Source organism: Enoplosus armatus, chromosome 6 (assembly GCF_043641665.1).
Source record: "Enoplosus armatus isolate fEnoArm2 chromosome 6, fEnoArm2.hap1, whole genome shotgun sequence".
NCBI classification, from domain to species: Eukaryota; Metazoa; Chordata; class Actinopteri; order Centrarchiformes; family Enoplosidae; genus Enoplosus; species Enoplosus armatus.
Genome location: NC_092185.1, coordinates 10,277,304 through 10,288,361, shown reverse-complemented (window position 1 = coordinate 10,288,361; position 11,058 = coordinate 10,277,304).

Genomic DNA, 11,058 nt, shown 5'->3' with positions numbered 1-11,058 from the left:
TTCCCCAATACAGGGTGCCAAAAATACTAAAGGATTATGCATGAACCACCATTACACTCTTATTTGCCTTTGAAGCAATTTAGCATCCCACTGCATTTCACCGTATATTGAGAATTTGGTTTTGACTCCACACTAAATGACTGTGTGTCATAGTCATTAATTAATCATTACATCAATCAAATCTTAATCACTGGTTTATTGTACAGAGCCTTTTTTATCATATCTATTCAGCTCTAAAAATGAGTTTTTCCTCATGTCCAGACAGCATCCTGGACATATTTCATAAACATTTTCCTCCTGTATACAATGTCAGGATACAGTTGACATTCTTTCATTAGTCCATCAGCAGTGTGGTTCTGCAGAAGTGGCTTAATAAAGATTCAGTAATACAACTGAAAATAAGTCGAGATAATGTTATCCTAGATTGTCTTTGCAATTCATCTTTCAGGATAAAAAAAATATAACCATCTTACTTTACTGCAGGAGACTAACTAACTCTCATTACATATGAAGAAGAAAAAATATTCTACACATTTCACCACACTGTACTATAGATTGAAAATGTGTCAATTACAACAGGTTTAAAATTGTTAATGTGTATGTTAAAATTACATTAAAAAAGGAAAATCCTCCTCAGGTAAAAGTCATGCATGCATATTAATGTTGTTAAATATACGGTATAATATACCATCATTTCTTTTGGCTTGTTTTTTTAATTTAAGATTAAGGGCACCCTCTGAAGGTTTTCAACCAGTAATTGTACTGTAGTGCAATGATGATCAGGTTCCTGTATCTGATCTGCACACAATGAGCATGTGATGTGACTGGTGTAATAAGTAGCAATGAGAAATAAAATTGGTGAGGAAGAAGGCTGTAAGCATGTTTCAAAACATTAAGGCTTTGCAAATGCTTTATCAGGTAATGAAGGACCTCGTCATGTCTGTCAAGCGTTAAGGATACACAATGTCTTTTGGTGTGAAATGCTGAATGTAAACAAAAGTCTTCAGGGTGTCTTTACTTACTAACAAACATTCAAGCCAGCCAGGCCTCTCCACAGGATTTAACCATATGGCGCTATTGCAATGCCATAATGTAATTCATATTAAGGCGAAAAGCGCTAAAAGGATCGGTTATGAGATCAGACAACAATTTGACAGACTAGGCTCCATTCTTCAAATGTGGCTTAAGCAACCCAGAGTCGCACGATGTTTTCCAGCTAAAATGATGCTGTTAATTTTCATCAGTAATTTTCCATCAGCTAATGTCTTTCTTCGAGTGCAGTTGGAGGATGGTTACAAACAGCACTTCGGAGCTTTCATTTCAAACTAAGGGACCACCTTGAACATATTCTAGCTATGAAATACAGCAGAACACTGTCAAGATCTCTCAGAGAGCAGAATAAAGGCACTCTAAAACCAGAGATTAAATTGCATGGCAAATTCCCAGCAAACTCAGGTCAGTAATCGATCTCACTTGCACAATATACCTATTGGCCTGATTTATATCTGACTATATATATCTGACTCAAAATTAACTAAAATTAATTGAATGCTTCAATCCAATTATATACAATTATGATGCAAATTCAAGTGATGCATTGCATATTTGACAGACAAAATCTTAATCAAATTCCATTTTTTCTGGTTCAAGTCAGAAACCTTTAGTTGAATTTACCTCCTTTACTCATAGTTTCCTAAACAACATTTGTTGATTGGTTAATTTTTAGGTATCTGATTTCATTTTATTGTATATCCTATTCAACGTATGTGGGTATTTTATTGTGAAAATAAAGTGTATTATCTAAAATCCTAATGAGATCAACATTTTTTCATCTATGCCTCTATAAGGAAATAAGTCAGTTGCGTCTTAACAAACAAGGTATGATGTTCATCTTGAAAAAGCCATGATCCATTTAACTGTAAAAGTGCCAGTGTTGAAGAAATTGAAATCCAGGCAACAATAGACTTAAGCTATTTCAGGTATTTATGTATGAAGATCAGGACCCTAGTGCTATGAGTTCACATGGTTTTGGTGGCATTGTCACAGCCCACTGTCCTCACTAGTTTTAGTGCACTCAGGAAGTAATGTTGTGTCAGAAGGGAGCGCAGCATAGAGACATACTTGTTTCATCTTTTAGTAATTTCTTAGTAAAGTCTTAAAAAAGGGATATTCACATTTCATTCTACTTTAATATCTAGAGATCTTATGGCACATTAAATGTAGCTTGCACTAGATTCAGCTAAAAAGTACTGTTTGTGCTTGCCCTGTGTGAGCCCAGTAAAGATTTTTTGTTTTTTCATAATAGCTCCTGAACACAGAAACTGAATTACCAGCAACCACTTCTCTTTGATTTACTCTTTGTCGGTCATTTAGCACTGACCGTGCATCGTATGTTGTGGATGCCCTCCAGTGCTACTCTGCTTAGCCAGTGCTTCCTCAGAGAGGTGCTGTTCCCCCAGGATTCACACAAAGAGAGAGAAAGAGAAAACTTTTCTGCTATTGGTTGAACATGACAGGGCTGCCAACTCTCACCCACTGAGTGTGAGATACACCAAAATGGCTTAGATCCCCCACTCTTGCTCTTTGCCTCTTGTGCATGCAGAGAATTGCAAAATATAGGGGACTGCGGTATTTTATTTCAAATAAAGATGTAACTTTGCTCCCTATTAATGAAAACACATAGCTTAGTCTTGTCCTGTTAAGTACCACTGGCTATACATTCTTCCCATACAAGCAAGCACATATTTAAAGGAATTGCTTACTATGTTAATTATTTTGTATGCAGATACATAATTTTTTAATCTGTCATGAAATAAGATTGAAACACACACCTCTTCAAAGCAAGGCATAGTGTGCATTATTCCTGTTTCCAGGAGGGTCATGTGCATCTTTAGCCATTTTCTTAGTGGGTGTCGACATTCCCTGTAAAGTAATGATGAAGGGAGGAGGGAGATTCGTTCTTTGAAGGGCAGGAGACATGCCTCCCCCTCAAGATAAAACACACAGGCTCTGAAATTATTATTTGTTGCATGGGACTGCAGTTATGTCAGGTTAGAGGAGAGCCGTAAAATACTTTTAATCTAGCGAGTTACTACATTGTATGATTTGATTTTACAAGGATAGGGATGCTTATCCTGTACATCTTGAATCTTGTACATCTTGTCTGTTTTTGTAGAGTAGCTTGTTAGAATTCAACACACCTCTCTGCTCATTCTGCTATTTTTTTAAATTAGTAATTCTACCTTCCCTGGTTTTGTGCTCAGGCTATGTATCAAAGGAGTCTGAATTTGAGAATGAAAAAATACCCATATCAAACAACAATTAGTATCATCTTTAACCAAAAGGCTTATTGTTATATATCCTATACTTAAAAGATATCACTGTATTTAGTACTGGTATCATTTTTAGTAATACAAATATTTATTTTAAATAGGTTTATGTAAATGTTCTTGCTTATGTTTTCAGCCTTCCTAGGTTTTCAGCTTTGAGGATAAAGTGACTTTATCTGTACTGAGATTATAACCCTGACAAAAGTACTGCATTACGGTGACTGGAATTCTGTTTCATTTTAGCAAAGTCCAACCATAAAAAAGATAATGTAGGTTTATCACACACAGTGAACAATTATTTTGCAGCCGCAGAGGGAAGCAACATCTCCTCCATGATTTATCAGTGATATATTTATATAGCCCCTAGAATACATGTTAAAATTGTTTTAAAATTCATTGGCAGGGCAAGTTGAAATACTATTAAGCTGGGGTATTAATAAAATGGGTGAATTAACAGCATCCTCCTCTTTTATGATGACTGTAATGAAGGCAGCAGACAGAAGCTTCAGCTCAGTTGTATGGGTGCTTATGTGAACATGTGTTTTCAAAAATATTCCAGTAGACGGCACTGGTGCTCAGGTTTTAACTGCACTTGGCTTACTGGATGTTTAAGACCTCGATGATTAGGCTGCAGCAGATAAAAGCATTAATAGCTACTTCCCTCAACCTTAGCATGAGATGAAGATGAAGCATAGTAAAGACAAATAATGTATTCTAGATGCCCTCTAGATAGATAGAAATTATTTACTGTTTCCTTTCTAAAATGTTGTCTTCCACTTAGCTGTTTCCTATTATATGTATAATGGGAAACAGCTTAACATAAAATAATGTTTAAAAATCTAATACATTATCTTTTTAAAACCTTATCAACAGAACAATATGTATATACCACTCGTGTGATTACACCAGGAATATAGCTATATGCGTAAATATAGGCTATAAATATATACACTGCATATGCATACACCATAAGAATATTAAAATGATTATAAATTCTCATTGCCTTCTTGTTTATGTTTTTTACATATTTGATTGTGAATGACTAAAGACATTTATCACTTCCGGCCGCCATCTTTGTTTGGTTAAAGAAACTTTGGAAACTTCGGAAACAAGCTTGTCTGATTTACGTGGACGGAATAGTTTTTGTTCCTGTGACGTTAAGACAGAGGAGTTTACGAGGATCCTGAAAATGTCTTCACAACCGCGGTGAGTGTCAAACTACCTCGGAGTTTTAAAAGAAAATGTGTCTTGTATTTAGATACAGGCGCTTTTGTGACGTTACTCACCTTGAACGCACCAAATTAAGTGGGGCTAACGTTACCACCATCCTGTACCCTAACGTGTAGTTAATGCTAGCTAGCTTCATACGCAGATGCAATTGCAATTGCACTGTAAAAAAGAGAAGCCAATATGCTAATGTTTCTCTACTTTAAAATACAGTATACAGTACTGTAAGTATTATGATAACTTATATAACTGAAGTACAGTGGGTTTTTATATAGTTAGCCAGCTAGCTAACGTTAACCTAACTAGCTAGCTAACTACTTGGCCAGTCTCATCCAGATGGGCGGATAACAGTAACTTTGTCAAGGTTAGGTGAACTCTTAAAGCAATTGTTGTCTCCTGCCAGTCAGCAGATTGAATGTTATATTAATTATACATTTACAGATACTGTTATTTGTTTAACCCTAGCCCAATTCTTTGTTTTACTATTTCCGTGCACTCTTGTGCTGGTATTAACTAAAATAAGAGCCAACAGGCCAGCGATATTCGTTACACTTTTTAACTTGCCATTCAACACTGAACTTGCTAGCATACTGCAGTTTAATATAGCTGCTACATTCAAGATGCTGCCTTTGAAATAGGTTCATGTTCACATGCCTGGTCCTTTACACATGCCTGCCACTTCTTTTCACCTGCCAGTGAGGAGGTCAGCTGGGGGGCATTTAACTCTGTGATATCCCCCAAGACCCACCCACTGCTTGTAGGCACTAACTAGTCCAGTGTCAAAGTCCCTTATCGGCTTGCCACCAACAAACACAATCAAAGCTGGAGGTACCGCTTGCTGGACATTGCACCCAGGTCTCTGTAGTGTGTCTCAAATAGTTGCCAAATAAATTTCTGTTGATTGACATATTGATTAATTGAGTTTAGCAGTACTTTTAATGATTGGCCACAATCATGTTTATATGTTTTTGGAATTAGTAATATGGCAGCACTGCTCTCATCTGAAAGACCGTATTGAAGACTTTGTACACCCTTTAATCTTGAACCCATGTGTTTTTTTGTGTGTGTGTGTGTGTGTGTGTGTGTGTGTAAGACAGGGTGTTCACATTCCCTCCTCCTTACTTTTATCTTAATAGGATAATTAAATGATGGTAAGTGGTGCAGTCACTTGGTCTTATTACTGCAAACTAATACATCAGATCTGGTATGTAATTAACTTTAACAGCTTCATAGGCCTTTAAATTACATAACAGTTGGGAATTTATTTAACGAGATTAAATTTTAAAAGTGCCACATTATTATTGATCAATCTATTGAGTTAAGTGTGTACATTTTGTAACAACAATGAGAAATGCAGTTCCCAGACCCCAGAGCAATGTCTTCAGTGTGCCTATGTTTGTCTGACCAGTTGTCTGGTCAGAAAAGCCTCTATTCAATTTACAGTGACATGAAACAGAAAACCAGCAAATTATCTTATTGGAGAAGTTGGGATCAGCTATATTAGGGGGTTTCAATGGATATGTGGTTGGAAAGATTAATCAATTTTCAAAACTCAAAATCAGTTCATCAGTCATTCATCTAATCGTTTTGGCTCTACGATTCATACTTCTTCAATGTAATGTGGTTCAGAAAGGTGCATTTAGGCTGTTGTAAAGTGGTAAACAAATCATTGTTTATGGAATGGAAACACGTTTTTCTGTGGAGGGGAAACATTTTGCTGTTTTATCTCATATCTAAATGTCACATCCTTCTCTCTGCTGCCAGGAAAGACTTAATAGAGGGTTAAGTTAATATCCTGCTAGATTGCCATAATGCTGTCCTCCTGGTCTACTCAGCGTTGATGCACACATTGATCTGAAATATTTTGTAATTTTTGTGCTGTGGTGCAGATCCTGACACGATTTGGTCCATACCAAAAACGAAAATCCAGGATGTTGACAGAGGTATGTTCAGGAGGCCACCAGGGGGAACCCAATCCATCATCATATGGCATTATAATTCACTGCAGTCTACTTTGAGATGTGGGTGCAGTATAAGATGGTAAGACTGTATCTTGCAGGGGTGGACACAATAAAAGCAACCTCTGTACAATGTGAAACCATCAAATGCAAGAGCTTTGCAATGAATACTATCTATGTGAAGCCTGATTTTTTAATTGTTGTTGAGATTGTTTCAGACAGACATCGATTTGATTCTCTCATAATTGTACCTAATAGTCTTGCCCCCCTGGGGACAAAGTAGTAGGCACACCTTACTTTAATATAATGAAGTCCCACCTAGCGCAAACTATGGCCTCAGTTAAACACAGCAGAGTTGAATCAGTGCCTCATTGACACAGACTGAACAAAAAAGTGACACAATTTTTATGTTTACCATGGAGATATTATATTGGATTATTACATTTTACAGCTGTTGCTTTAACTGTGTCCACCCCCTGAAGGTGACACATGATGAGGATGTTGCACTTGAAATTGATAATCTCTAAGGAGTACATTGGTGTGAATGATTTCCTGCCTCAGACATGTTTTAGAGTAACCCAAGAAGTCTACTATTTTTCTAAATTATCTAAATTGTAATTTACCTGTTGTGAGTTTGTTGTGTGATGGTTACAGTTACCACATTTTAGCACCCACTCCTGTAATCATATTCTAGGTAATCTGTTACTCTGTTGATAAAAGTATGGTAAAGTCATAACTTGGCTTCACCCTTGAAACGTCTTGATCATTTTATCCAGAAACCAGGGGTGAATTCTTTAGCTGTGTCTACCAGTTCAGAGAGTCATAGATAACCTCTGTGTGCATTCCATGATTGATGTGTTTAGGGACGCTTTGGTATACATGAGACGCAGCTGAGACTGACATTGAACAGATAAGACAGGATAGAAGTAGACAATTCATTGGTCTGGCTGCGCTCAAGATGCAGCTCTGCATGAAAGTGTTGCAATAACCTTGGCAGAAAAGCCCTGGACACCAGGAAACAGCTACTATGTGAAAATGTATTCTCATGGAGAAGAAAAAGACAAAAACCTACAGAGCTGTTTTTGTTAGAAAATAGGATGAATTCATTCACTGTTGCTGGTTTGGACCAGGCCCCTTTCGGCTGATGTTGCTCACAGCAGGGCTGTCTGGGGATTGTGTTACTCTGCATGATGTCATGGCCCTCAGCGCCCAGCTGTACAGGTGCAGACCTGTCCTGCCCATGACTTTGTTGTTGATTTACTCCTTTTGTTCTCAGAACAGCCAGTGCCTTAAAGCTTAATGCAATATTTACGATCACAGTGTCAGGGACTTTCTTCCAACTACACACGGGTGATAATAAGGCTAGTGAACCCACCTGCAGTTCAATAAGTTACTGAGTTAGGCCGTATCCGCTCTAACCACTGAAACTGGATAATGTTACAAATCTGAAAAATAGCGAGTAACATAAGCAGAAAACCAGTGAGAATTGCCCAGAAAAAAAAGAAAAAAGAAATTTCTTGTGCAATAAACCAAAATTGAATTTATCCCACTAACAAATATTGCCTGTGAAGCCGAAGCCTGACATAGCTTATTCATCTGTGCCATAGACTTCCATCGTTGTCCCACATACACTGTCCTGCTGCCTTCAATACTCACTAGAGCCCCAAATGTGTATTAATCAAATGCAGTATTAACTCCTGTTTGAGTACTTTTTACAAACTGGAACAATATATATTTCAAAAGATTTACATCTTCTGTAGGCACAAATGGGCTTGGAGCTGAGAGCCACAGACAGGCAAACAGTTAGGAAAGAATTAAGAGGCAGACTAAAACATTGTTTTGTTCTTTTCATGAGATTTGTTGAGTAGTACAGTAAAAATACAGAATGACACCAGCCATATCTTTTAAACTGTACACAGTTGACATGGTGTTGCTTTGGTTAATAAATCTGCTGTAATCACAATTTTAAAGCATGCTGATTGGTTTAATTCCCTAATTGCTTTGTGTGTTCATGGTCTTTCCCTGAGCTGAAGTTGATATTAGTGGATCGATTGTTGGAAATCACCTTTGCTACAGTATCTCAGTTTTTTGGCCTCAGAGCAAACAATATATTTGATTTATTTGGCATGCACATCTGTCTTTTAACTCCCCTTGCTTTAAAACACAAGACTAGGTTTTATCGTTTCAGGCTTTGACTTGACTTCTGTGGTGACAAGCCAAGTAACAGACACTGAGCTTTTGTCTCTACCCTTCTGATTTAATCTAGCACCTGTTTGCTATGCAAAGCCTCAAGAAGGGCTCTTTGATATAGGGTCTGTGTGTGTGTGTGTGTGTGTGTGTGTGTGTGTGTGTGTGTGTGTGTGTGTCTAACACTCACGCAAAATGTGATGCTATCACTTATATGCACTCGTTAATCCGTGCTCCAAGGGTGGCCACAAGTATTTGATTTTGCTTATTTCTTTCCTAAGATAGTATAGAATAGCTATATGGATTATTCCAAACTGGATCACACTCGTCTCTTCCAGCTGTTTGTTAGTCAGATAATAAATCATAGAAGAATTTGTCTGAAAGCATCAAACAAATCCTGTATCTTTTCACAATTGATGAAAATGCATATATTGTCTAAATATAGAACAAACTAAAATGATAAAAACACATGTTAAATGGCATTTTAATGCTTTTTTATAAGAGCTGTAACAATTAATAGATTAATTAAAAGAAAGAAAAATAATTGGCAAGTAATGTTAATCATTTCATTCATTATTAAAAAGAAAAAGCCAAAAATTTGATCAATTCAAGCTAATCAAATTCACTGCTTTGGGAAATTGTGACTAAAGAATTGGCATATTTTAATTGATAATGAAAATTACTGTTAGCTGTAGCCTTACTTTTTACATCTCATACATACAATAATGTATAAACAATAAGTTATTCGTAATATTTTGAAACAATCAAATAACACAGCGCTGACAGTGAGAAAGGCCTTGCTTGTTGGGATCAAGTAGAACTTCCCTTTTGCTCTAGAATCAATTTTTTATTTACTTTTTGTTCCGTAAAGCTACTTGCTCGGCCAGCACTGAAACAAAAAGACAGGCAGGTCTAGGAGCATAAAAGATGTGGTTAAAATAGTTTGGCCTCAAAATTTGTACAAGCTAAGTGTTTAACCTGAGTCAGGATATATTTCCACTCCCTTTACCCTGGCCAGTTTGACTGAGCCTGACGTCTGGTCAAACAGAAACTATTTTGTTTGATCTGAATACAGCCCTGTAAGTGGATATGTGCTGTATCCAAAATCCACAAGCAGAGATTAAAGGCAAATATCTCCCAGTGTCTTGTGCTTTGGTTGTACTTTGTACTATGATTCTGACTGAAACTCCATCACAAGGCCCCTTCAGGCTACTGGTAGTCAATAGTCCTCGGTGCTATGTGTGATGTTGTGCTGCAGGCCTAATTCTTGGCTTTGATAAGGTATTCAGTTACTTCAGAATATATCAGTTTCAGTTTTTGCTATGTGTAGATTCTTGGTAAAATCCCCCTTTTCTCTTTATAGTCATTGTTTTTCATCAACAGTCTTCTTAAAGCTGATTGTTGCCATTTGTCATGGGGGAAGACTGTCATAAAATTAAGATTCAAAGGTGGAATTTTTGTTATTTACCTGTGAAAATCTGTGTCCTTTTAACTTCCTGCAGTAGCCTTAGGACACTAGAATTAAAGGTCATTATACTGAACACGCGTTACACAGCAACACACACAGTGTTCAGCACTTAGATATCTGAGTTTTGACGCAGGTATATTGAACATGGTTTCCACCTATGTTTGACCCATTCATATGAAACTGCTGTCCCACATTAATCCCATTTCATCCCTGTTTACAGAGTATCATGTCTGCACATTACTTGTAAATCATCAAGTTTCATAGAATTACATTAATGCTTTGCGTTTGTTGTTGTTGTGTTGCTGTGCTACAAATGTTGTATTTTATTTTTACACCCATGTCATGGATAACCCTATGAGTGTGAAAGGTTAGATAGCTTGTACAGCTACTTAGATTTTTATCAGAAGGTTATTATTGTTCCACTATTTCACACGGGAACTTAAATGTTTATATACCTGTTCTTTATTTCTTGACTAAAAGAGAAGAGCCCGTACCCAAAGCGGAGTTGGTTTAATGGCTGTCTCAGAGTTGAGTTGTCATTTTAACCCCTATTGGATCATGCAGCTGGATCCGTGCATGGCCTTTGTTGTACAGTTAATGCACAATTGCAGTAAGCATTGTGGAAGTTTGACAGTGATTGATGTGGTATTATCAAAGCTTTGCTAGTACCTCAGTCTTTACCCATCTTTTCACACAAGTACTTGTCATGTTGTACTCACCCATTTATGATTTGAAAGTAGAAACACTGTATGTTGTGGAATTGGCTGCAGTATTTAACTTTAGGGAAATAACAGACTGACAAACATCTGGGACTAGATAGTAGATCTGATACTGCATGTAAATAGACTATATGTACTACATGTTTTGTTTTTTTAAACACAACCTCAGC